The sequence below is a fragment of the Coregonus lavaretus genome (assembly GCF_964263955.1).
Source record: "Coregonus lavaretus genome assembly, chromosome: 9".
Classification (NCBI taxonomy): domain Eukaryota; kingdom Metazoa; phylum Chordata; class Actinopteri; order Salmoniformes; family Salmonidae; genus Coregonus; species Coregonus lavaretus.
The window spans coordinates 13,239,997-13,267,565 of record NC_139996.1 but is presented as its reverse complement, the minus strand read 5'-3'; the positions used below and the strand labels follow the sequence as shown (position 1 = coordinate 13,267,565).

At 42.1% G+C, this 27,569-nt stretch overlaps 1 pseudogene across 1 annotated transcript; it reads right to left on the bottom strand.

Annotated features, from left to right (window-relative positions):
* Positions 1–70: 70 nt before the first annotated feature.
* LOC311134868 (L-lactate dehydrogenase B chain-like) lies at positions 71–27,569 on the bottom strand (annotated as a pseudogene). The gene is made up of 7 exons: positions 27,543–27,569; positions 1,679–1,796; positions 1,329–1,498; positions 924–1,090; positions 579–696; positions 294–390; positions 71–166 (listed from the first exon to the last, which is right to left on the bottom strand). The product of its transcript is annotated as an L-lactate dehydrogenase B chain-like (transcript).

Below are 27,569 nucleotides of genomic sequence, written 5' to 3'. Positions count from 1 at the left end.
GTTACCCTCAGTGTAAAGTAATGTATGAACTTGATTCATTATTTGTCCTGGAGCTCCGTGGCTTAGAGGCTCAGCTCGCTGTTGGTTTGTCCCAGGATCCATGCACTCGCCTGCAGCCCCTGAACCTCTGTCTCCCTGAGTACACCTCCTCTATCCCACACATGCCCTGGGAAACACACACACACACGAACGCACACACAGAGAATACATAATCACAATACACACAACATGTAAAAACATAAAACGATTAACACTGTAATATTTTTCTACACGCTCTTTGCAGGTCTACCTACCTTGACGAGGGTGGACACAGGGTGAATGGTGCGGAGGTTCTTCGGTATAACCTGTGCTGCTGGACACACTCGGACCAATGACCCAGGAGTTGTGCCCCTTCAGCCGGATCACCTCATAAGCACTTAAGAGACATTTTCCACTGCTTTCGAGTTCCACATTACTGTGTGTGTATACATACTCAAGATAATACTGACTTGCTCTAACTGTAATCTATGCCCCTGTTTCTAGAGATCAAGTGGTGATACACATTTACTTGTGACAAGGACAATGCTGATCTTTAATACCTGTCTATGACTGCCTGGTGTACATCTGCCCAGCCCTCTGAATCCTGCCCAGCCTCCAGCTCTCTGGTGATGCTCTCCAGATGGACCCCAGCCGCAGTGGCCCCACTCCACACCGCTACTGTGTGGTCAGAAGAGGAAACAACAATTACAATATGACTACCAAATCACGAATGAATGAACTAACCCCCTAAGTGTTCATTATGCATTCCAGAAGTATTTAATTGGTCCGGTTAAATTCAATGTATGTTCAACCGTTTAATGTTCCTTTGATTGTTCAGATCAATAATATTTTTGCATGGATTGATTGTGATGCTGTTTTTGACATGATACAGGGGAGTGTCTCACCACTGGAGTCCCCGTGCTCTCCTATGATGTGTCTGTGGACAATGCTAGGGTGGATCTGCAGTCTCTCTCCGTCAGGTAGCGGAACCGTGCTGAGTCCAGATTGGTTCCGCTGACCCTCTCCTGAGGGAACCCACTCAGCTACCAGGCCACATAGGTCAGCACATCCACTGGAGTGCCACAGAGTACAGTACCATCGGGTTAGCAACCAGCCAGGGTTAGAAACAAATATATACATGCTCAATTACTATTGGACAGGGTTTATCCACGCTAGGAATAAACATTTACATAGGGAAAAGGAGTCATATAACTAACTAAGTTTGACTTGACTCGTCTCATCAGTCTGATAATATCCTACTCACTTCTCCCTATACTAATATAAGAAGTGGCCATGGTATAGTGAGTTACTAGGGTTGGATACGACCAGGAGGATGGTGTCAGGGCTGTGCTGGGCCAGTGGAGGGACGATCTGCTTCAACACCTAAATGTTCCTCTGGACCAGATCCAGACGACTCTCCCCCTGCCTCTGACGCACCCAGTAATGACGCACAGCTTGGAGTTGGCTGTGTCTGAGTAGTCTAAGTCTCCAAATTTGTACATCTAGGGATTTCATAGTTTGTCACTCTGGACACATTTTCCCACAAGAGTTTGAAATGCAAAAAGCATTTATAGCACTGTATTATTTTAAAGGAGTCACCCCACATACACATAAGCATGCGCACACACACACACTGGCACTGAGCCAGGCTATGGCTGACCTCTGGCGGCTGTGATCTTGGAGGTCTTCAGGAAGAGGCTGGCATGCTGCATGTCCAGCACCTCACCATGCAGTTTGTCCTCCACGGCCTCCACCAGGGTGACTTCATCAGCCACACCCTTCACAGCAAGTCACAGGGTAAGTGATAAGCTATACTAGTCTGTTTATCATCAGTATTCATAGGAATGATTAGCGCCAATTAAATGTATTTGTTGGAATGGCGTGGCACTGTATAACAAGCTCAGAATAGAAATCTAAAGTCTTTGGTGCTCTGTGATATGCACAGTGGGACTCACCTACTGTACGCTACATGCCATACCAACGTTACCCACACCCAAGATGGTCACTTTGGTGTTTCCACCTCCTGGTGTAGGACTGATGTTTTTAATAATTTAATATGCCATTTAGCAGACGCTTTTATCCAAAGCGACTTACAGTCATGCGTGCATAAATTTTTTTTGTGTATGGGTGGTCCCGGGGATCGAACCCACTACATTGGCGTTACAAGCGCCGTGCTCTACCAGCTGAGCTACAGAGGACCAGGTGAAGGAGTTTATCTCTGACAGTAGCCATGGCATCTGCTTTTGTTATAGTGGATAGAATAGGGACAAAACAACATGTAATGCTTCTTCTATACAGTGTTTGACGTAGTGGCACCATCATGCAATAACCAGGCGAATACAATGTAACTATACTGTTTATAACTAAATGGACTGACTGGGGCTACTTTATTATAACCAATTCACTGTAAGTATCCCCAGCCTGCTGACAGTCCAGTTAGTTAGTTAGTTGCATTGTATTCACCTGGTTATTAGATGATATGTTAGGAGATGATTTTTTTTTTTTTTTTTTTTATAATAATGTATGCACTCACTAACTGTAAGTCGCTCTGGATAAGAGCGTCTGCTAAATGACTAAAATGTAAATGTAAGGAGATGTAAAGTTCAACGATGTATTATTTCTGAAAAGTGAAGCCTTTTCATGTTATTGTAGCCTCGTGAAGTTCGATGCCCTTGCGGTCATGGGTGCAATGACTAAGGAATAACCAATGTTCCATTTTGACACTAGATGGCAGAAAATTCATTCCTAAAAGTTTCAAATCGCAACGAACTCTATCCTAGGACAAGGAAGCAGTGCCCCAAAAAAGAACTATTGAAAAGAAGCGCTCTTTGTGGTGATGGGGATGGAAAGTGAAGTCTGTGCTGGTGCACGGTGCGTAGCATACATGTGCATGGATATTCTGCGAAAAATTGGATTTTATTGGGGTGAGTATCTTATTTTTCACGATTTTTTTTCCATACAGTGGTATGATATGTTGTTGGATGGACTAAGCTAATTCTGATGTGCATTCGTAGTCTTTTTCATTTTTTACATCGCGGTTTCAGTCAGTCACATTCTATATTCATATTGTAGGCTACGTCTAATGGTAAACTTGAAATAAGTTTCTGTAGTCTGTAGCCTATTTGGGTTACTTTAGTTCAGTGACAGTGATAGTGTGGAGTTTTGAGAATCATCGGTGTTCTTAAACGATCATAATGATGATGATGATGATGTATCAATTTAATGCAACCTTGCATATAGACATACAGTGCCTTCGGAAAGTAGTCAGACCCCTTTACTTTTTCTACATTTTGTTACGTTACAGCCTTATTCTAAAATGGATTACATTGTTTTTTCCTCATCAATCTACACACAATACCCCATGATGACAAAGCAAAAACTTATTTGTAGACATTTTTGCGAATTTATAAATAAAATACAACTGAAACATTACATTTACATAAATATTCAGACCTTTTACTCAGTACTTTGTTGAAGCACCTTTGGCAGCGATTACAGCATCGAGTGTTCTTGGGTATGACGCTACAAGCATGGCACACCTGTATTTGGGGAGTATCTCCCATTCTTCTCTGCAGATCCTCTCAAGCTCTCTCAGGTTGGATGGGGAGCGTTGCTGCACAGCTATTTTCAGGTCTCTCCAGAGATGTTCGATCGGGTTCAAGTCCCTGCTCTGGCAGGGCCACTCAAGGACATTCAGAGACATGTCCCGAAGCCACTCCTGCGTTGTCTTGGCTGTGTGCTTAGGGTAGTTGTCCTGTTGGAAGGTAAACCTTCGCCCCAGTCTGAGGTCCTGAGTGCTCTGGAGCAGGTTTTCATCAAGGATCTCTCTGTACTTTGCTCCGTTCATCTTTGCCTCGATCCTGACTAGTCTCCCAGTCCCAGCCGCTGAAAAACATTCCCACAGCATGATGCTGCCACCACTCTTCTTCACCATAGGGATGGTGCCAGGTTTCCTCCAGAGATGACGCTTGGCATTCAGGCCAAAGAGTTTAATCTTGGTTTCATCAGACCAGAGAATCTTGTTTCTCATGGTCTGAGAGTCACTCAAGGATGATCAATGGAAACAGGACGCTCCTGAGCTCAATTTCGAGTCTCATAGCAAAGGGTCTGATTACTTATGTAAATAAGGTATTTTTTATTTATTTTTTTAATACATTTGCTAAATTTTCTACAAACCTGTTTTCACTTTGTCATTATGGGGTATTGTGTGTAGATTGCTGAGGAATTGTTTTATTTAATCGATTTTAGAATAAGACTGTAACTAAACAAAATGTGGAAAAAGTCAAGGGTTCTCAATACTTTCCGAAGGCACTGTATATATATATATATATTTTCATTACTTTAGGTACATTTTCCATTGAACAAGTTTAGGTTGCCACTGCCAGAGGTTGATTACTTATCTTAGATACAGTTTAGATCAGCTGTCCTATCTGTTGGGATCTCAAATAATCTGAATTGTCTTCAACAGAGTCATGAGAAGACAACAGCCTCCATGGGGCACAACATCTCTGACTGCAGCATTGTTGTGATTTACATGGTGCGTAACTCAAGCTCTTCTCTCGGACTGAAACATGCTTATCAGATCTCATCATTACTGTGTTAAACCCTATCACTTCCAATGAAGGCAGGGCATCACTGCTGCAGGCTGCATCCCTAACTAACCACCATGATTCAGAGACCAGCGGCCCCTGGTACCCAGTCTCTCTGGTCAGTCCTGTGGCCCAGTCCTCAATGCAGCACCTCTGGGTTGACCCTGAAGAAATAGAACTATGGTTGACCTCACCTCCGCCAGAGCCCCAGAATCCTTTGGGAGGTATCGGATGTGATCATTCCTTTGGAGAAGTGGTGTATCCGTATTGACAACCTGGGAAGGAAGTAGGCTATCACATGTGAAGGATCTGGGATTTCCCTTCCCCTTAGGGATTATTGGGTTGTGGATATTGATGAATTGGGACTGAGCAGGGAAGAGAGAGGGTATCTGGCATTCAGCCTGATATGGAACTGGGAGTGGAGGGGAGCCAGCATCAGCACCAGAGGAGGAAGCCTGTGACACATGCACTGGAGGAGCAGAAAAAGGTAAATGGAGTCCATCGCTTTCTGTCTCTCTGTCTGTCCGCTAATGACCTCTTCATCAAGATGACCACTGCTTCACAGTGGTAATAATGTTACAAACAGGAGCTTGAGGGGATCTTCTGTTTGATTCACCCCAAAATTTTTTACATTACTGTTATATGATTGTTATCCTGCTGGTGTGGTTGATCAAATCAGTGGCTGCAGTTGAATTCTGATGACATCCAAATGTGTGTACAAGTCACAGCAGTTTCTGAATGTTTTGAACTTTTGAAACTGAACAGGACAAAATCGACTGCATAATGGTACGTTTTATTGTAATCTGTTGGACAACTTTTAAAATGGTATGTACGAATGATGCATGATGTCGGTGGTGAAAATGACAGTAACAAAAGTATGCTTATTCTTGGCTAGATTCAATCTGCATGCAGAGTTAGGTAGTTTATGTATTTATTATGAGAGTTATTGGGGATCCCGTCCCCCATCTGTTCAGGCTTCAGACCAGGATGTTATAAGAGGGTTCTCTACGGTAGCTAGGTTGAACCCCCACCCCACCCCCATCCCATGGCTGGCAGCTGGGGCAGCATATATTGGTCACGCTTTGGCTTTGGTGAAGCTTCAACATTGAACTGTGGGGCTGTCGTAGAGATTAGGTAATTTGCCTTGATAAGTACGTGCGATCACTTTCAATGACTCCCCAAGTGAAAGTCTCCCTTTGAACAATGTAAAGCTCAGTGTTGAGTCTTATTATGTCAGCCCCCTCTCTCACGCCTTATGGCAGCCTGATTGCCTTGTACTCCTGCCTCATTGTTGGCCCTCATTTAGCCCACCCTCGTTTGTCATCAGATGTCTATTTAATCTTAGGATGATTAAATGTTCTATTTGTTCAGACCAGTGGTTTCTATGATTCAGTGTTCCTGGGTTCTTGAGAGGTACAGGTAAAAGAAGGCTGCTTGTTAACTCATCATAAACCTTCAATAGTTTGCCAAAAGAGTAGGTTTCTGTGACTTGATGCTTTGGTTTATCCCCCTACTGAATTATTGATAGGTCCAGTGATCTTAATAATCTCTGATTGTGATGGTAGTATCATTACTTAATGGACTCCTAACCTGCTCTAACATCTTTTAGACCAATAATTCCTACAATGAACCATATTAGTAATCCATCTGGGATGACATTGGCTACCTACAAAGCTACAGTGAGTACTACTGGAAAGGGAAATACCTAGTCAGTTATATAACTGAATGCATTCAACTGAAATGTGTCTTCCTCATTTAACCCAACCCCTCTGAATCAGAGAGGTGCTGGGGGCTTCCTTAATCAACATACACCTCATTGGCGCCCAGGGAACAGTGGGTTAACTGCCTTGCTTGGGGCAGAACGACAGATCTTTACCTTGTCAGCTCGGGGATTCAATCCAGCAACCTTTTGGTTACTGGCCCAACGCTCCTACCCGCCAGACTACCTGCCGCCCCTACTGGAGCTTGAATGTTGTTCTAACTGTAGATTATTTGTCATTTTGTTCCAAAGTTTGTCAACTTCGGCAATTGTTTTCACAGCCCACTTGTGCTCCAACTGTGTTTACACAGGCAGCCCAATTCAGATATATTTTTCCACTAATTGTCCTTTTGACCAATCAGATCAGCTCTTTTGCCAATAATTGGGCAAAATTTCAGAATTTGTCTGCCTGTGTAAATGCAGCCTTATTGGCACCTTTCCAACAAAGCAAACATTTCATAACAATTTTGTTGAGTGGTTGAACGTTGTCATAAAGTCTCACATCTTCCCGAGTGGCGCAGTGGTCTAAGGCACTGCATCGCAGTGCTAGCTGTGCCACTAGAGATCCTGGTTCGAATCCAGGCTCTGTCGTAGCCGGCCGCGACCGGGAGACCCATGGGGCGGCGCGCAATGTGCCCAGCGTCGTCCAGGGTAGGGGAGGGAATGGCCGGCAGGGATGTAGCTCAGTTGGTAGAGCATGGCGTTTGCAACGCCAGGGTTGTGGGTTCGATTCCCACGGGGGGCCAGTATGAAAAAAAAAAAAATTATGTATGCACTCACTAACTGTAAGTCGCTCTGGATAAGAGTGTCTGCTAAATGACTAAAATGTAACATTTGTTTATCTTTGTGTGTTCTAACCTTGGTACACATCTATACATGATTATTTTATTTCATTCTGCAAGCTCTGGAAAGGAAGTGAAGCCATTTCCTGCAGTCAATTGACCTAGTGGCCTCATGGGTGGAATGCTATTAATATTTTTCATAATTTCATAATTAATAAACTTTTTATTATTTTTTATATGCTGAAAATCCAGTATTTCTATGTCAAACGGTTTTGTTATATTTCAGTCTTCTGTGATGTATATAAAGTGTAATATTGGGATGCAAACTCAAAATGTAATACATGGAACAGGTGTCTTCTTCTTTTTATAAGCCCATAACCATGTGTGTGAGGTGTATACTTTAGTTTCAAAGTAGATTTGTTTAAGACTACCAAGAAAGACTCTATGTGACCCTGATTTAGCCCACTGCAGTAAAAGGTTTTAAGATGGTGTGATGGAGTTGATGTGAAGTCTCGTGCTGATCCTACGCAGTGTTGGAGAGAGCTCTCCCTCCTCTGCCTATTCCCCACTATGGCTGAATGGAGTTGGAGGAGAGGACTTCTGTGTGAACTAGGTTCCTGTCAAGCGCATTAGCCGTAGCCACTGACATTGAACCTAATGAGTTTGTAGGGCCAGGAAAGAATGGTGTATTGTCCATAGTTATGGAGGGCCAATAAAGGGATCCTGTCATAAGATGTTAGACTCTACACACAGCCAGAGTTTAGCTTTGACTTTGACATCACGATCGTTTGAAAAAGTTCAGCCTAAAGTATGAGGTTAAGAGTGCTGTGAGCTGTTAGATGATGTGATTGAGGATGAGGAGTACTATTCCAGAAGGTTACTCCGATTAGTTTAATCTATTCATTCATATTAATCCGTAATCTATCTGTGTATCATATTTCATAAGTCCATAGTCATATTTTTCAGTGGATAGCCTCATAGCTAGTGGTTTTGGGTTACCCTGTCACCACAATCTTAGTCTCCCATTGAAAGGGGTGGCATTGATTTATGTATTTAGCTACAGGTAAATGGAGATGTAATTATTGTTTGTACACCTGTGATATGAACAGTGGTATATGGGGTATATGCAATTCATCATTGGCAGACTTGTTTTTATTCTGAATGTACACACATCCATCATCCATCAACCTCAGTGATAGTCTATATGGGGAGAGTTGTGCCGTTGCATTTTGAGTGGAAATATCATTCTCCACTCTTTAATGGATCACAATTTGATCTACTATTTAAGGGAGAAAATTGCTCTCCTGCAGAAATGAGAGAATATGCATACATCTTCTGTCTGCTGTATAAACACTTTGACATTCTTCACAATAAAACAGGTGTGCTATTCTGCCCAAAGCAACTATTCAAAAAATAGATTACAGATAGAAAAGCCTGTAAGATGGTCAATGGTATGACTATACAATTGTGTGTATGAAGACCGTAAGCCATCCTGAGGATTGCCTCTGTACTGTGGATCGCCCAGATTCTCTTGTTTCCTGTGGTTGTAAATCTGATTAGGCGTGTTCTCCTTGATGGTGTCAATTTAATCTTTACCTAGCATGCTGCAGGGGTACACACATACAAACATGCATGCACACACACACACACGTGCACACACACACACTCAAACATTTTGGACAGAGCTTAAATCATGCTCTTCTCATAATAGGAACCCCCCAGTAATGCCTTAGTAGGGCCACACCATTAACAAGCCACTGAAGGGAGGGACCGACTGGTAATGTCTGTGGGATAGAGAGGAGGATAGGTGGGAGAATGGAGGGCACTTGTTTCAATTCGGTCCTCCTCTAGGCCCCAGCACCATCTGTCCCTCTCCTGCTCTCCTCTCTCATTCTCTCCATCTCTTTCTGGACGTGGGCTGAAGAACAGGTGGTGGTGAAGAGCTGTGAAACCTGAGAGAGGGCAGGAGTAATCCTTACACCCCACTACTACGGTACATGTCCTAGTTCTGCTATGGGTTACTTTGGATTCTGAAGAACAAAAAAACGACGTAGTGGTGTATGCTAAAGAGCAGAATGCAAAAGTGTGTGTGTGTGTGTGTGTGTGTATGATCATGTTTCAACCATAAAGGTAGACTCAGCGATATGACGTAGATGCAGGAAGTAAATGGCATAGTGGATCAATTACCTCAACAACTAAGAGCGTTGAAGTGTGAAGATCAACTTCTCCGCTGTTTTGGTCCCTTGCAGATACTGTGTGTGTGAGAGCGAGGTCTTGCCAGGGTTTATTCTGCATAGAAAAGTATTGTGTGGGCCGCCTAAGTGTTTTTCGGGCCGTCTATGTTCAAACAGTAAAAAAAGATAATGGATCTATGTGTGTTGTGTGTTTGTGCCTGTGTGTGTGTGTCTCCCTTCACAGTCCACGCTGTTCCATCAGGTGTAGTTGTATCTTTTTTAAAATTTGTATCTGATTTTACTGCTTGCATGAGTTACTTGATGTGGAATAGAGTCCCATGTAGTCATGGCTCTAATAGTACTGTGCGTATCCCATAGTCTGTTCTGGACTTGGGGACTGTGAAGAGACTTCTGGTGGCATGTCTTGTGAGGTATGCATGAGTGTCTGAGCTGTGTTGTTTAAACAGACAGCTTGGTGCTTTCAACATGTCAATACCTCTCACAAAAACCAGTAGTGATGCAGTCAATCTCTCCTCTACTTTGAGCCAGGAGAGATTGACATGCATGTTATTGATGTTAGCTCTCTGTATACATTTAAGGGCCAGCCGTGCTGCTCTGTTCTGGGCCAACTGTGATTTACCTATGTTACTCTTTGTGGCACTTGACCATATGAATTGGCAGTAGTCCAGGTGTGACAAAACTACGGCCTGTAGGACTTGTTTTGTTGATTGTGATATCAGGAAAGCATAGCAGCGCTTTATTACAGACAGACCTCTCCCCATCTTAATAATATGCCATTTAGCAGACTCTTTTATCCAAAGCGACTTACAGTCATGTGTGCATACATTTTTACGTATGGGTGGTCCCGGGGATCGAACCCACTACCCTGACGTTACAAGCACCATGCTCTACCAATTGAGCTACAGAGGACCACTTAGCTCCCGTTGCACCAATATGTTTTGACCATGACAGTTTACAATCCAGGGTTACACCAATAAGTTTAGTCTCCTCTACTTGCTCAATTTACACATGATTCATTAAAACATTTAGTTGAGGTTTAGGGTTTAGTGAATGATTTGTCCCAAATACAATGCTTTTAGTTTTTGAAATGTTTAGGACTATCTTATTTCTTGCCACCCTTTTTAAAACTAACTGCAACTCTTTGTTAAGTCATTTCAGTTGCTGTGATAGCTGACATGTATAATGTTGAGTCATCAGCATACAAAGACACACAGGCTTTACTCAGTGCCAGTGGCAGGTCATTAGTAAAGACTGAAAAAAGTAAGGGGCCTAGACAGCTGCCCTGGGGAATGCCTTACTCTACCTGGATTATGTTGGAGAGGCTTCCATTAAAGAACACCCTCTGTGTTCTTTTAGACAGGTAACCTTCGATCCACGATATATGTGACGGACTGCCTCGATTCGGTCTTATGTAGCGAAATTTGAAATGGTGTTTTTTACATTGGATAAAAGTAGAGACTCAGAGCTAGTAAATGGTATATGATACACTGCAGTTGAGGAACAATGGGAAAGTAATTCTGCTTTGAAAGTTGATAAACTTGAGAAAATGGCCCTTGAATGTTTTGCTACACCTACTGGAGAGCTCTTCTTTGTCTAAACCCATTCAGCATCGTTCACACCTAATTAAGCCTTAGCCCCACCCATCTCTTTAAGGATTCACATGTGAGGCCATGTGGTAAACACATGCTATATCAAATAAAAGTTTATTTGTCACATGCACAGGATATATAAGGTGTAAATGGTACACTGAAATGGTGACTTGCATAGTAGCAATATCAAAAACAGAAAGTGTCCAGATAAAAATATTTTATAATTATTAGATTACACTAACCCGACACACTTGTCCAAATTGATGGGTCATGTGAAGGAAATGCTATAACCACCCCCAGCCACATCTAGCTAAGTGGATGGGTCACTATTGTCTAGACATGTACAGTGAGGGAAAAAAGTATTTGATCCCCTGCTGATTTTGTACGTTTTCCCACTGACAAAGAAATTATCAGTCTATAATTTTAATGGTAGGTTTATTTGAACACTGAGAGACAGAATAACAACAAAAAAATCCAGAAAAACGCATGTCAAAAATGTTATAAATTGATTTGCATTTTAATGAGGGAAATTAGTATTTGACCCCCTCTCAATCAGAAAGATTTCTGGCTACCATGTGTCTTTTATACAGGTAACGAGCTGAGATTAGGAGCACACTCTTAAAGGGAGTGCTCCTAATCTCAGTTTGTTACCTGTATAAAAGACACCTGTCCACAGAAGCAATCAATCAATCAGATTCCAAACTCTCCACCATGGCCAAGACCAAAGAGCTCTCCAAGGATGTCAGGGACAAGATTGTAGACCTACACAAGGCTGGAATGGGCTACAAGACCATCGCCAAGCAGCTTGGTGAGAAGGTGACAACAGTTGGTGTGATTATTCGCAAATGGAAGAAACACAAAATAACTGTCAATCTCCCTCGGCCTGGGGCTCTATGCAAGATCTCACCTCGTGGAGTAGCAATGATCATGAGAACGGTGAGGAATCAGCCCAGAACTACACGGGAGGATCTTGTCAATGATCTCAAGGCAGCTGGGACCATAGTCACCAAGAAAACAATTGGTAACACATTACGCTGTGAAGGACTGAAATCCTGCAGCGCCCGCAAGGTCCCCCTGCTCAAGAAAGCACATATACATGCCCGTCTGAAGTTTGCCAATGAACATCTGAATGATTCAGAGGAGAACTGGGTGAAAGTGTTGTGGTCAGATGAGACCAAAATCGAGCTCTTTGGCATCAACTCAACTCGCCGTGTTTGGAGGAGGAGGAATGCTGCCTATGACCCCAAGAACACCATCCCCACCGTCAAACATGGAGGTGGAAACATTATGCTTTGGGGGTGTTTTTCTGCTAAGGGGACAGGACAACTTCACCGCATCAAAGGGACGATGGACGGGGCCATGTACTGTCAAATCTTGGGTGAGAACCTCCTTCCCTCAGCCAGGGCATTGAAAATGGGTCGTGGATGAGAATTCCAGCATGACAATGTCCCAAAACACACAGCCAAGGCAATAAAGGAGTTGCTCAAGAACAAGCACATTAAGGTCCTGGAGTGGCCTAGCCAGTCTCCAGACCTTAATCCCATAGAAAATCTGTGGAGGGAGCTGAAGGTTCGAGTTGCCAAACGTCAGCCTCGAAACCTTAATGACTTGGAGAAGATCTGCAAAGAGGAGTGGGACAAAATCCCTCCTGAGATGTGTGCAAACCTGGTGGCCAACTACAAGAAACATCTGACCTCTGTGATTGCCAACAAGGGTTTTGCCACCAAGTACTAAGTCATGTTTTGCAGAGGGGTCAAATACTTATTTCCCTCATTAAAATGCAAATCAATTTATAACATATTTGACAAGCGTTTTTCTGGATTTTTTGTTGTTGTTATTCTGTCTCTCACTGTTCAAATAAACATACCATTAAAATTATAGACTGATCATTTCTTTGTCAGTGGGCAAACGTACAAAATCAGCAGGGGATCAAATAATTTTTTCCCTCACTGTACACATGTTCATGAAATACAATAGATGGCCGTAATCACCCACAGACACACCTGGCTAATTTGATGGGTCATGTAATAATCCAGCCTAAGTGGAGTCTTTTGTTTAGACATGTAGCTAGGTAGCTAGCTAGCTAAACAATGAACCGGCATAATCCCAACTCATACTACTACCAATACAAACATTGTCATAGCTGTAGTATGAATCTGCAGGTAGCTAAAGCTAACAAACTAGGTTCAACGTTAGCTAGCTAACATTAGGCTATAACTAGCAATGCAAATAGATTTCTGATTAAAATAATATTACTACACAGATAATTCACTAGCTAACTAACAGTACGTTTTAACTTGCAATAAAAAAGACTTTCTGACTAAATTAGAAACGTATATCTGAAAATGAAGTAGTGACGTGCGACATACATTTCCTGAAACGAGTCACATATGTAAAGCCATAACACAATATTCTTATTATCAATTTCTTTCGGCCAATCATCAGTCATTTGTGTAAGTGCCGTACATGTTGAGTGCCCTTCCCTATAAGCGTGCTGAAAGTCTGTTGTTAATTTGTTTACTGTGAAATAGTATTGTATCTGGTCAAACACTATTTTTTCCAAAAGTTTATTAAGGGTTGGTAACAGGCTGATTAGTCGGCTGTTTGAGGGCACACACGTTCCTGGAGGCTTAGAATGAATTAGGACCCCATCTAGTCGACTGGTCGATTGTTTGGTCGATAGGGTGTTGGTCGACCAATATTTTTTTTTGTCGAGCAATTTGTGCACATTCATTGTTTCATACATTTATTATGTGAAATGTTTGCATTTGATTGTTAGTCTATCAATTCCCCATTACATATATCACCAGTAGTACATTTATCGTTAATTCCTATAATTATAATGTCTATAATTCAATATATTATTTTTCCAGTCTTTTACTGTTCTCATTGTTGGAGTGGACACCTACTGTATGCTACACTTGTGAGAAATACGTTTTGATTTATTTCATTCCATTTACGAGTTTTGTCAATTTAGTCATTGTCTGATTACGCATTGAAGTAGGCTTGTAGGCTACCTGGCCTGCTAGCAAATGTAGGCATATAAATGTTCCAATTTGGGGATCTGATAGTATTTCTGATTGGCTTAACGCACCACCACTAATGAGCTGTGTAGCTTCTCAAAGTAATGTTTTCTTCACCTCAAACACTGTTTTTACATCCATTGAGAATGACAAAATCTTTCCAGCTCTCTCCCTTTCGATAACCACTCAGCGTGAAAGAGAAAAATGTAATGCTCTGATCCAGTGGAGGCCTATTTTATGACGTCTATCTAATTACTTCTTAACCCTTGTGCAAATAACCTACAGCTGTGTCTGTCACGAGCTCACTGGTGTGGGAAACTCTGTGGTCCCAAAATATTTTATACAATATTGCAAGTTTGGTACCACGGGCTTAAGTCAATAGTTGATTCAATGTTTCAAGTTTGTTGCAGACAGGCCATGCGTAGCCAATGTGATTTATAGGATATTTATTTTTATCAGGATATTTTCTACCTGCAGACTGCAATGTTTTTATTTGTTGGCTTTATGTAGGCTATTTTTACATAGTTACCAATGGCAATAGAAGTTACTTTTTAGGTTTGTATCATTTTAATTTTGATTTTGATATAATTTTGATTAACCACATGACAATGATTTTGAGATACGAAGACATTATTAAAAATTAAAAGAAACTGTTCCACGAAAATGTGCATATGAATACCGATCTGCTCGCCAGTTATGGTTGAAATGGTAAGATATATTGGCATTCCACATGAGAAAGGTTGCCAACTTCTCGTGTAGCCTATTACCGGCAATTTCAGGAGAGTAACGGCAGAATCTGCGAAAGCCAGCAGGAGCGGGAGGAGGATGGTCGGATCAGGTTTTTTTCTTCTGGTTTTCTTGATCTCTGGCTCCCTCTTGAATCATTTGTGTCTTATTTAATCAAACAGAGGCTTAAAGCATCAGACAAGCTCAATGTATAAAGTTCATTTTATTAAAACACACAGGGTGTGTCTATACAGTGGGGAAAAAAGTATTTAGTCAGCCACCAATTGTGCAAGTTCTCCCACTTAAAAAGATGAGAGAGGCCTGTAATTTTCATCATAGGTACACGTTAACTATGACAGACAAAATGAGAAAAAAAAATCCAGAAAATCACATTGTAGGATTTTTAATGAATTTATTTGCAAATTATGGTGGAAAATAAGTATTTGGTCAATAACAAAAGTTTCTCAATACTTTGTTATATACCCTTTGTTGGCAATGACACAGGTCAAATGTTTTCTGTAAGTCTTCACAAGGTTTTCACGCACTGTTGCTGGTATTTTGGCCCATTCCTCCATGCAGATCTCCTCTAGAGCAGTGATGTTTTGGGGCTGTCGCTGGGCAACACGGACTTTCAACTCCCTCCAAAGATTTTCTATGGGGTTGAGATCTGGAGACTGGCTAGGCCACTCCAGGACCTTGAAATGCTTCTTACGAAGCCACTCCTTCGTTGCCCGGGCGGTGTGTTTGGGATCATTGTCATGCTGAAAGACCCAGCCACGTTTCATCTTCAATGCCCTTGCTGATGGAAGGAGGTTTTCACTCAAAATCTCACGATACAAGGCCCCATTCATTCTTTCCTTTACACGGATCAGTCGTCCTGGTCCCTTTGCAGAAAAACATCCCCAAAGCATGATGTTTCCACCCCCATGCTTCACAGTAGTTATGGTGTTCTTTGGATGCAACTCAGCATTCTTTGTCCTCCAAACACGACGAGTTGAGTTTTTACCAAAAAGTTCTATTTTGGTTTCATCTGACCATAAGACATTCTCCCAATCCTCTTCTGGATCATCCAAATGCACTCTAGCAAACTTCAGACGGGCCTGGACATGTACTGGCTTAAGCAAGGGGACACGTCTGGCACTGCAGGATTTGAGTCCCTGGCGGCGTAGTGTGTTACTGATGGTAGGCTTTGTTACTTTGGTCCCAGCTCTCTGCAGGTCATTCACTAGGCCCCCCCGTGTGGTTCTGGGATTTTTGCTCACCGTTCTTGTGATCATTTTGACCCCACGGGGTGAGATCTTGCGTGGAGCCCCAGATCAAGGGAGATTATCAGTGGTCTTGTATGTCTTCCATTTCCTAATAATTGCTCCCACAGTTGATTTCTTCAAACCAAGCTGCTTATCTATTGCAGATTCAGTCTTCCCAGCCTGGTGCAGGTCTACAATTTTGTTTCTGGTGTCCTTTGACAGCTCTTTGGTCTTGGCCATAGTGGAGTTTGGAGTGTGACTGTTTGAGGTTGTGGACAGGTGTCTTTTATACTGATAACAAGTTCAAACAGGTGCCATTAATACAGGTAACGAGTGGAGGACAGAGGAGCCTCTTAAAGAAGAAGTTACAGGTCTGTGAGAGCCAGAAATCTTGCTTGTTTGTAGGTGACCAAATACTTATTTTCCACCATAATTTGCAAATAAATTCATTAAAAATCCTACAATGTGATTTTCTGGAAAAAAAATCTCTATTTGTCTGTCATAGTTGACGTGTACCTATGATGAAAATTACAGGCCTCTCTCATCTTTTTAAGTGGGAGAACTTGCACAATTGGTGGCTGACTAAATACTTTTTTCCCCCACTGTATATGGAAAAATACACGTTTTAAAATGTCGACCAATCGATTAGTCGAAAGAACAGACGACTTTCGGTGGACCAAGATTTCTTTGAGTCTGGACAGGTCTAGAATGAAGATATGGCAAATAAGAGTGGCACTATAGTCCGCTTTCATCCTCAGTAATTTTCCATCCAAGTTGTCAGACCCAGGTGACTTGTCATTGTTGATAGACAACAATAATTGTTTCAGCTCTTCCACACTCACTTTACGTAATAAAAAATGATAATGCTTATCTTTCATAATTTGGTCAGTTATGCATAGATGTGTAGGTTCAGAATTTCATTAATGCATCAAGTGCAGCATCTGGTTGCTCCTCATTTCACACCATAGACCAGCAAATATTCTTTACATCTTCAACATAGGAATTACTACAATACATGTTGTATGATCTCTTATATACTATATTAGGCCCAGCCTTTGGAACTTTGGTTTTCCTAGATATGGCTACTATATTATAATCACTACATCCGATGGACGTGGATACTGCTTTAGAGCATATTTCTGCAGCATTAGTAAAGATGTGATCAATGCATGTTGATGATTTAATTCCTGTGCTGTTTGTAAATATCCTATTAGGTTAAATGATAACCTGAACCAGGTTGCAGGCACTGGTTACAGTTTTAAGCTTTTTCTTGAGTGGACAGCTTGATGAAAGCCAGTCAATATTTAGGTCACCCAGAAAATATACCTTTCTGTTGATATCACATACAGTGCATTCGGAAAGTGTTCAGACCCCTTGACTTTTTCCACATTTTGTTACGTTACAGCCTTATTCTAAAATGGATTAAATAGTTTTTTTCCCCCCTCATCAATCTACACACAATACCCCATAATGAAAAAGCAAAGACAGGTAAAAAAAAAAAGAAGGAAATATCACATTTACAGAAGGATTCAAACCCTTTACTCAGTACTTTGTTGAAGCACCTTTGGCAGTGATTACAGCCTCGAGTCTTCTTATTTTAATTTTTTTAAGCAGACGCTCTTATCCAGAGTGTCTTACATGAGCAATTATGGTTAAGTGCCTTGCTCAAGGGCACATCGACAGATTTTTCACCTAGTTGGCTCAGGGATTAGAACCAGCGACCTTTCGGTTAGTGGCACAACGCTCTTAACCACTAAGCTACCTGCCGCCCTTGGGTATGACGCTACAAGCTTGGCACATGTGTTATTTGGGGAGTTTTTCCCCATTCATCTCTGCAGATCCTCTCAAGCTCTGTCAGGTTGGATGGGGAGCGTCGCTGCACAGCTATTTTCAGGTCTCTCCAGAGATGTTTGATCGTGTTCAAGTCCGGGCTCTGGCAGGGCCACTCAAAGACATTCAGAGACTTGTCTCGAAGCCACTCCTGCATTGTCTTGGCTGTGTGCTTAGGGTTGTTGTCCTTTTGGAAGGTGAACCTTCGCCCCAGTCTGAGGTTCTGAGCGCTCCGGAGCAGGTTTTCATCAAGGATCTCTCTGTACTTTGCTCCGTTCATTTTGTCTCGATTCTGACTAGTCTCCCAGTCCCTGCCGCTGAAAAAGATCCCCACAGCATGATGCTGCCAACACCATGCTTCACCGTAGGGATGGTGCCAGGTTTCCTCCAGAAGTGACGCTTGGCATTCAGGCCAAATAGTTCAATCTTGGTTTCATCAGACCAGAGAATATTGTTTCTCATGGTCTGAAAGTCCTTTAGGTGCCTTTTGGCAAACTCCAAGCAGGCTGTCATGTGCCTTTTACTGAGGAGTGGCTTTCGTCTGGCCACTCTATCATAAAGGCCTGATTGGTGGAGTGCTGCAGAGATGGTTGTCCTTCTAGAAGGTTCTCCCATCCCCACAGAGGAATTCTGGAGCTCTGTCAGAGTGCTTGAAAAACAAATGGAGAGCCGCACACTGTAGGAGCTCAGATGCAATAATTTAATAACCGAATAACCAACGTTTCGACAGTCAAGCTGTCGTCATCAGGGTATAGTGACAAACACTGCGGGTCACAAGTTTATATAGTGTCAAAGGACACACACAGGTGTCTGTAATCATGGCCGGGTGTGGCCTGATATCATTGGTTAATTCACGGATAAACAGAACATACAGAAAATACAAAAAACATGAATAGATAGCGTACGATCATAAATACTATTTGGCTACATAGGCCCACAAACATTTACAATGAATAGCAAAATCACAAGAATGGCTTCAGATCAAAGTCTACGTTGAGACCGAAGGGAACAAGGGTCTTTAAATTAAAGATCCAGGCAGCCTCTCGTTTTAACAATAAGTTGTCGAGGTAACCCCCTCTCCTAGGGAGGGTGACATGTTTGATGCCGATATAACTTAGGGACGTAATCGAGTGGTTCGCTTCCAAAAAGTGGGCCGCGACTGGGTACGTCGAGTTTTTGCACCTAATGGTGCTATGATGCTCCGAGATTTGTACTTTTAATTCACGCTTTGTTTTACCCACGTAATTTTTACCACAAGGACAAGTTATAAGATAAATAACTGCCTTAGTGGAGCACGTGATAACACGTTTTATTGGGCTCCGTTTCCCTGTTTGGGGGTGTTTGAAGGATCTACATTTGTAAGTGCCATTGCATTGCGTAACCATTACACTTGTAGTTTCCATCTGGTTGAGGCGCAAATAGACGTTGTGCAGAGATATTTTGGGGTGGTAAATCAGAGTTTACCAATTGATCTCTGAGATTTCTGCCCTGCGAGAATACTACCAAGGGAGGGTCATAAAACACGTTACCGATACTGTCATCGGATCTTAGAATTTGCCAATGTTTGTGAACAATTCCCTTAATTTGTTCAGAGCATTTTGAATAGTGTGTAGTTAGAACGCAAGAATACTTCTTTATGTGAGACTGTCCTTGAAAGAGATCATGTGTCAATTTGTTTTGAATTTTCTCAATGGCAGTATTAATCTGACCATTTTTGTACCCCCTCTCCTTGAATTTTCTTTGCGTCTCAGCCATATTTCTGTCGAAATCAGATTGTTTTTTGCTAATTCTTTTGATTAGACAAAATTGGCTGTAGGGCAAACTGTTTTTCAAGGGAAGCGGGTGACAACTATCAGCCCTCAACAAACTGTTACGATCAGTAGGTGTCCTGTAAAGATCAGTGTATAGAACATTATCCTCACTCAAAATCAGAAGATCAAGGAAACTAATTTGACGTGTGTCAGATTGCATAGTAAATCTCAGGTCCTCATAACAAGAGTTAAGAAAAGCATGGAATGCCTGGAGCTGTTTTGAATCACCCCTCCATAGAACAAAAATATCATCAATGTACTGTTTCCAAATAATAATGTTAGGCAAGAAAACATTTTTGAGAGGATTTAAAATGGACTGTTTCTCCATGTAACCCACATACAAATTAGCATAGTTAGGAGGCATAGGGGTTCCCATAGCAGTACCCTTTGTCTGAATAAAGAAATAATTTAGAAACATGAAGTAGTTGTGTGTGACTACTATTTCAGCCAATGTTATAATGCATGCACTGGAAGGTAGTTCATTAGGGTCACGTTGCAGAAGAAAATGTTCCATGGCTTCAATACCGCCCTCGTGTGGAATATTCGTGTATAACGACTCAACATCAAAAGTAACTAACAAGGTATTATCAGGGAGAGGATCAAGAGATTCAATAATATAGATCATACTGCTGGTGTCCTTTACAAAGGAGGGGAGCTGTTCTGCGAGTGGTCTAATAAAAAAGTCAACAAAGGTCGATAAAGGGGCTGTTACTGCATCAATGCCCGCTACAATAGGGCGCCCTGGAGGTTTTGTAACTTCTGTCAGAGTGACCATTGGGTTCTTGGTCACCTCACTGACCAAGGCCCTTCTCCCCCGATTGCTCAGTTTGGCCGGGCAGCCCGCTCTAGGAAGAGTCTTGGTGGTTCCAAACTTCTTCCATTTAATAATGATGGAGGCCACTGTGTTCTTGGGGACCTTCAATGCTGCAGAAATGTTTTGGTACCCTTCTCCAGATCTGTGCTTCGACACAATCCTGTCTCGGAGCTCTACGGACAATTCCTTCGACCTCATGGCTTGGTTTTTTCTCTGACATGCATTGTCAACTGTGGGACCTTATATAGACAGGTGTGTGCCTTTCCAAATCATGTCCAATCAATTGAATTTACCACAGGTGGACTCCAATCAAGTTGTAGAAACAATCTCAAGGATGATCAATGGAAACAGCAGTGGTGACCCGTCATTCAGTGCAGGTGGGGCTTGCCTGTTTTGCATGTTGTTTTGGCATTAATACATATCAGTTTGCAAACAATAAAAATAAAATAATCATTGAGTTAATAAAGCTGCTTACAAACATGGTCTCTTATTTGCTTTCTTGAGTAAGGCAGCTCCAAAATGCAGGTGTTTCAGCCTAGCTCAGTGCTTTCTGTGGTGGTGGGGCAGACAACGGAAAATACGGAGCGTAGGTGTTGGTAATGTTCTATAGTTGCACCGTGATTAGCTCAGTGTTCTGTCACTCGTGGGGAAAGTACGTCACCGCCAAGGCTAAGGGTAGAGCTCGAAAATTCAAGCCCCTTGGGTGCTGCCATAGAGTTACATTAGAAGTGCCCATCCAAGAAGGCTCAAGTTCATTGGCCACAGATAAAATGACGTCAAATCACGTTATATCTACAGTAGCTTTGATTGGACTGATCACGTCAACTTCATACTTTCAAAATCTTAGCTAGCAGTCATCATCATGAATCAAGTCGACAATCTACTGGCAAATCCTTTTTAATCCTTGTCATATGAAGAGAAATAATGAAGAGAAATTATAGATAAAACGTATCGGCCATTGGACATAAACATTACACAACAAGTTGGAAATCGCAAATTCAACAATGAGTGGCTTGGAAGGAATCAGTGGCTAACTGCAAGCATTGCAAGCAATCACTAGCCTGCTATTCAGTGGAGTGGCTGTGTGGTCCAAAATCTGGGATTAAGGGTCTCTTTTCCAAGTTTAAAATGATAAACATTCAACATTGGCCATGCTGTCAATGAAGCATGATTTGTGCCGCGCTCAAAACAACTGTTAACTCGAAACTGCGAAGACTTGACATCGGTGAGTTCACGACAACTGGGAACTCGGAAAAAAATGAGCTCCGACTGGGAAAAGACGTTTTCAAAGGTCATCCAACTCGGCATTGTAATTCCGGAACTCGGGCCTCTTTCTAGAGCTACGACCTGAAGATCAATGACGTCATGATTCGACCTTGTTTTTTTTCAGAGTTCCCAGTTGTCTTGAAAGCACCATAAATCCAGAGAATGCCAGACTTTGATGAGAAAATTTTCCCATGAAGGACCACTGCGCCTCCTTCCTGTTTAAGTAAGGACAGCACAACAAGGTGAGTCCAAAAATGTATTGTATGCTGCTGCATAAATGATGTAATATGCCAGGGAGATATGTATACTGTAGCTTAGAAAGTAATACTAAGTGTATGTTGTGTAGTAAGCTGTTAGTAGCCCATGTGCCTCACCCTAATAATTAGGTATATTTTCACGTCTTAATTTCGCCTACTGTTCTGACTTGGTGGTGCACATGTAGCCTATAACCTGTTTTAGAGAAATCTAATCATTGAATATTGTAAGAGCTTTCATTGTCTGCTTATATGCCCCCTTTATTTATCCTACGGTTTTGACTTGATGTACAGGGAGAATACTGTAAGAACGGCCCATGTTCTGAATTCTGTCGCTGTACATTTCAAAAGTGCTGCACAAATAGTTATATTGACTACATTCGTTCCTAACTTGCTCATTAATGTCTTAATCGAAATTACGGATTGCCTCTTATCCGCTTGTCGTCCCCTAATGCCATAGTTTGTACATCTCAATTGTCATTAGAAACCACATTTGTTTAAGCAAGTCAGCCATATCAGCTATTTTTTTTTTTAAAGCAGTAAATGAGGCTGAATGAACTGTTTCGCTGCCAGACAAGGCTCCGCTGATAGCCAGGTGTAACAGTGGTAAGGTGTTGGGACTGCTGTTGGGACTCTGCTGTTGGGACAGCTTTACGTAGGCGCTAAAAGTTTGTGGGCACCGTTTGTCACCGTTATAGTGCAATTAATGCATTGTTTAGTGTTTACTTTTTTTTTGACCCACCAAGATTTACATGCTGAAATCGCCACTGGGAAACAGGATGCACCTGAGCTCAATTTTGATTCTTATAGCAAAGGGTCTGAATACATATGTAAATAAGGTATTTCTGTTTTTTATTTGTAATACATTTTCCAACATAAAATAAATCTGTGTGTAGATTGATGAGGGAAAAAAATTATTTTATCAATTTTAAAATAAGGCTGTAACGTAACAAAAAAGGGAAGGGGTCTGAATACTGTACATTATCAAGCATTTCACACATTATCCAGATAATGGCTGTTAGCACTTGGTGGTCTATAGCACCTTCCCACAATAATAGGCTTTAGGTGAGGCAGTTGAACCTGTAGCCATATTACTTTAACAGCATTTGACATGAGATCCTCTCTAAGCTTTACAGGAATATGACTCTGAATATAAACAGCAACACCACCCCCATTGGTATATCTGACTCTTCTGTAGATGTTGTAACCATCTATTGCTACCACTGTATCATGAAAGGTTAAAGTGAGTTTCAGAGATAGCCAGTATATGAATGTTATCTGTTACTAGCAAGTTAATCGATTTCATAAATCTTGTTTGTTAGGCTACATTTGTTAATGTGGGCAATTTGTTGCGCTTTTCCAGGATGCTTGATTGCTTTTATTGCATTACTGGGAGGCTTATCAGCGGTAGACATGACAGTAATATTTATGTTTGAGCTGATAGTGCAGGGTGAACTGCACACAGTGGGCTTTCTACTAGGACAAACCACCTCAGTGCTAACTGTATAACTCAGGTTCATAGGCGTATGATTACTGCTGACAATAGCTGTTGGATTGACAGAGGCATTCAGGGGAGTTAGAGGAACATAAATTAGGTTACTTACATTATTACTGCCAATACCCCTGGGACAATATACATTTGCGACAGCACTACGACAACTCAGCGACACAATGGTAGGGATTATCTGAGCAGAACTTGGGTCACTGATAAGTCATTGTCTCAACGCGGCCTTGAAATGCGCGGACAGGGTCCAGGCACCAACATGATTTGAATGGACTCCATCATTCCTGTAGAGTATCTTCTGTTTCCAAAAGGTGTCAAAGTTATCTATAAAAGTTATGCCAACAGAGCTACAGTAGTCTTTTAGCCAGGTGTGTAATGCTAGTAGCCTGCTGAATCTTTTGATGGTACAGGGCTTGAAATAATCGGTCGCTTTTTGGAATTTTTCAGAGCTAGAATCAAATCCGAGCTAGCCCTCCTAATGTTGTTTGACCCCACATGGACTACGACAACGTCAGCCCTCGGCAGCTGTCGTAGAACAGTAGGAAGCAGATTTGTAACGTCTGTACTCATGCTCCAGGATATCACAGGGAACCGAGATGTTTCTCACCATAGAGCTGCCGATGATGACAGCTGGTAAAATGGCCGAGGAGGTGGTTTAGGAGACCCCTGAGGACCGATGGGGCCGGAGTCTGACAAAGGGGCCGGAGGGGCCGGAGTCTCAAACACCCTCACGGTCCAATGAGAGGGGAGCGCAGAAGGTCTGAACCCAAGGTAGGATCCCCCTGGGTTGGAAACAGGGTAAAGGATGATGCCCCGGCAACCTCCAAGGCCAGGGGGTCAAAGCTGTCTTGATTGGACTTCTCAAAGCGACGTGTCTCCATTGCTGGATAGCGGGATCGGAGCCAGTGGCATCCGCTAGGTCCTCTAGATGCGTCGGTCCTGTTCCATTTTCCACAGGCGGGGGAGGTTTCCCCAGTGAGAGGTCCCTGTGGAGCACTGGCCAGTCAGTCAAAGAGTGGTGACAGACAGGGCGGTGATACTCTCACCATATGGGAACGACATCAAGCCTGAGGTGTAGAGAAGGAGAATATAGGTGGCTGTGGTTTCCCCAGACAATTGTGCAACGCTAAGATTTGCTTGCTTAGGGTAGTCCACAGTGTCCCAGAAAAGAGCATAGTAAACACAACTCCTACAATGCAGGAAGCGTTCGCCTCTTCCTTTGAATGGAGAGGCCTCCATGAGAAGAGGCAGTCCCAAATCGTGAAAATCCAAGCAGCTATCTTCGTTAGCTTGATGGCTAGCAGTTTAACTAGCAGTATTAGTATGCAGTATTTATAATCTAACTTAGATTGGCTACTTTTAGTCAAAAACAACAAACCGAGTAGTAGAGTGTTTTCAGCATTCAGCTGCGCACTGTGTCTACCTTTAATATGTGGCTCCAGCGGCCTTATGCTCACCTCACAGTGACCTGCTGGAGTTCTATTGGCCAAAGAGCCTGTTATGGTTTTGTAGGTTGAATAAGAACAAGGTTGTGTGGCTAAGCTGAAGTTATGGGTTGTGGTGGGCTGTGCGGAACAACACTGCTATGCGCAGATCAGTGAGACAGTGTGATGGATTCTTTTTCCTTGGCTATGTGCCTTAGTCCTACAGAAGTATCCCCCACTGGCCTCCTCTTGGACAAGCTGTCACTGGCACCACAGATTATTATTACACGATTATAGATATGATTTTCAATGCACAAATTCTGTAGGCTTGTTCTTTCAGATGATCCTCAATAATAATTTTGTTTACTGCAAAAGCATCCCAGTATTTTAGCTGAATTGTAATCTTCACTGTAGATGAACCAGTTAATGAGGTTTGATTAGTGTTTTGTATGTTCATGATATTAATGTACTGGTGAATGTTTTGCATACTTAGTGACGTATATGGGAACTGTCATTTGGAGAAAATGGAGGTGCATTGGATCCTGGGATTGCTCAGCAGGTGAGAGATAGGGGTGAGACAGGGTTGAGGTGGGGTTGAGACGGGGGAGAGGTGACTGGCTGCCTACCCAGGTGAACCTGCAAACCTTCAAACTCCCTGGGCCCCTGATTACTGGAATGACCCTACTGTACACAACAAAACCACACTACATCATCATCTTAAAGCACCTCCTGCAGTAACACTGTGGTCAAAGTGTATTTTAGTGCTTCCACTAGCTTTGTGGTCATTCTAATACATTATGTTGCATTACTAAGGTTTATTAAGCATATATTCATTTTTACTTAATGCCTAATCATAACCTGTTCCACCACCTTAGTCACATCATATATAGATATGTAGTCCTCTGTAATGTGCTTATATTGATATGGTTGAGGAAGTGTGGTGTCAGACTGCAAGATTAATTAACTTAGGAGGAAAAGTACATTATCTAAGTGCTTCTCTTCTGGCTCAGGATGTATTGCAGCCACTTTCCAGTTATAGTGATTGTAAAACATTTTTTCATCTGAGAACCAGTGGTGGCACAGAATTAAAGGTTTAGGCTGCCATTTAAGGATCACTATTGATTTAAGAATTAATTTTCTATTCTAGTTAGTGAATGTTTTACCGTGTCCTCATTTGTCTGAAACCGGAGCTCTAAACCAAGGAAAATATGTGTAGGTAATTACAATTGTGAGGAGGGTTTCTGTCTCAAGAATTAGAATTTACCATCAATTATCAAAGAATGATGATGTTACAGTGTAGATGTTTGCAAATTGTAATCAAATTGTTTTAAAATATAAAAATATATAAAATACTGTATAGCTTGAACTGAATGTCAGTATGGCGTATTGGCATTTATTTAGCACCTCAAACCAACCATATGACACAGAATACCTCATATGGAAATCTAGCATATCCTTTATGTGAAAGTGACAAGAAACTGAAAAACCCATGCTGCAACCCTAGGTGTGGAGATGGCTGCTCCCCAGATGGTCGTTTCATTCAGTCATTAAAGAGCCGCTTGGCCCCCAGCCAAAGCTAATCCACAAGCAGTCTCTGGAACATAAATATTAATGGCTGACCTCTCACTCCAAGGGGTAAACAGCATCATATAAATGAATTAACTTGTGAAAAGTACCATTCTCATCTAATGCCTAATTGATTTTCTTCTCTGAGAAGGACTGTCACTGGCTTAGGTGTCAATGGTAAAATGTTGATCAAATATGATCCATCATACCACTCTGTATAAGTACAGGTCAGTTTATCGCAGCCTCATTAGTCTCAAACACATTGATAGTGTCTCATTGAAAGCCCTTACTGAATGTGTTTTATTGTGTTCCCTGATGACTGTTCTTGCAGGATAAAAGTTCAAACACACTGATATTTGGAGAGATTGAACCAGATGGGACTGACTGGCCAGATGTTAAGTTTTATACTGTACTATAAACTCTGTACTGTAAACTCTGTACTACAAACTCTGTACTATAAACTATACTTGGATCAGATAGTTTCTCTGATGGACCAACTAAGTAATGGATTAAACTGTTAAACTGTAAGCTCTCGTTGCCAGATGTTTTGGATCAGACTGCAGCGGAGCAGAAGCTGGCTGATGGAGACTGGCTGATTTTGGGTCCCAGACAGACTCCTCTGTACAGACCTGGACACCTGCCTCACTGCCTGTAGGAATGCTTCCCTCACTCTCTCTTACTAAGCTATAGTTCAATGTACTGTGGAAGAAATACTGCATGCATTTTTTATGGAAGCATAACTATATGAAATATTGAATAGCACATTCCTGAGGCTGTTTAGCTGAATATGCCCTTCCCTTGTTTGATATACTGTACAATAGAGAGGTCACCCCTGGTGTCAAACCTCACTTCCTATTTTCTTAATCACTAGCTGCTCTATAGAGTATGACTGAGTTCTAGTCTCCCGCTCCCCCTCTCCGGCGCTCGACGTCGCCGGTTTACTAATCACTGGCTCTGACAACCATCATTACGCGCACCTGCGTCTCATCATGAAACTCACCTGGACTCCATCACTTCACTGATTACTTCCCCTGTATCTGTCACTCCCTTCGGTTCATTCCCCAGGCAGTATTGATGATGTGTTTCATGTCCAGACGCTACTCCTGGTTTGTATCGTTCCATGTTCATTGTTTTATTAAACTTACCACCTGCTTCTCGACTCCCAGTGTCAT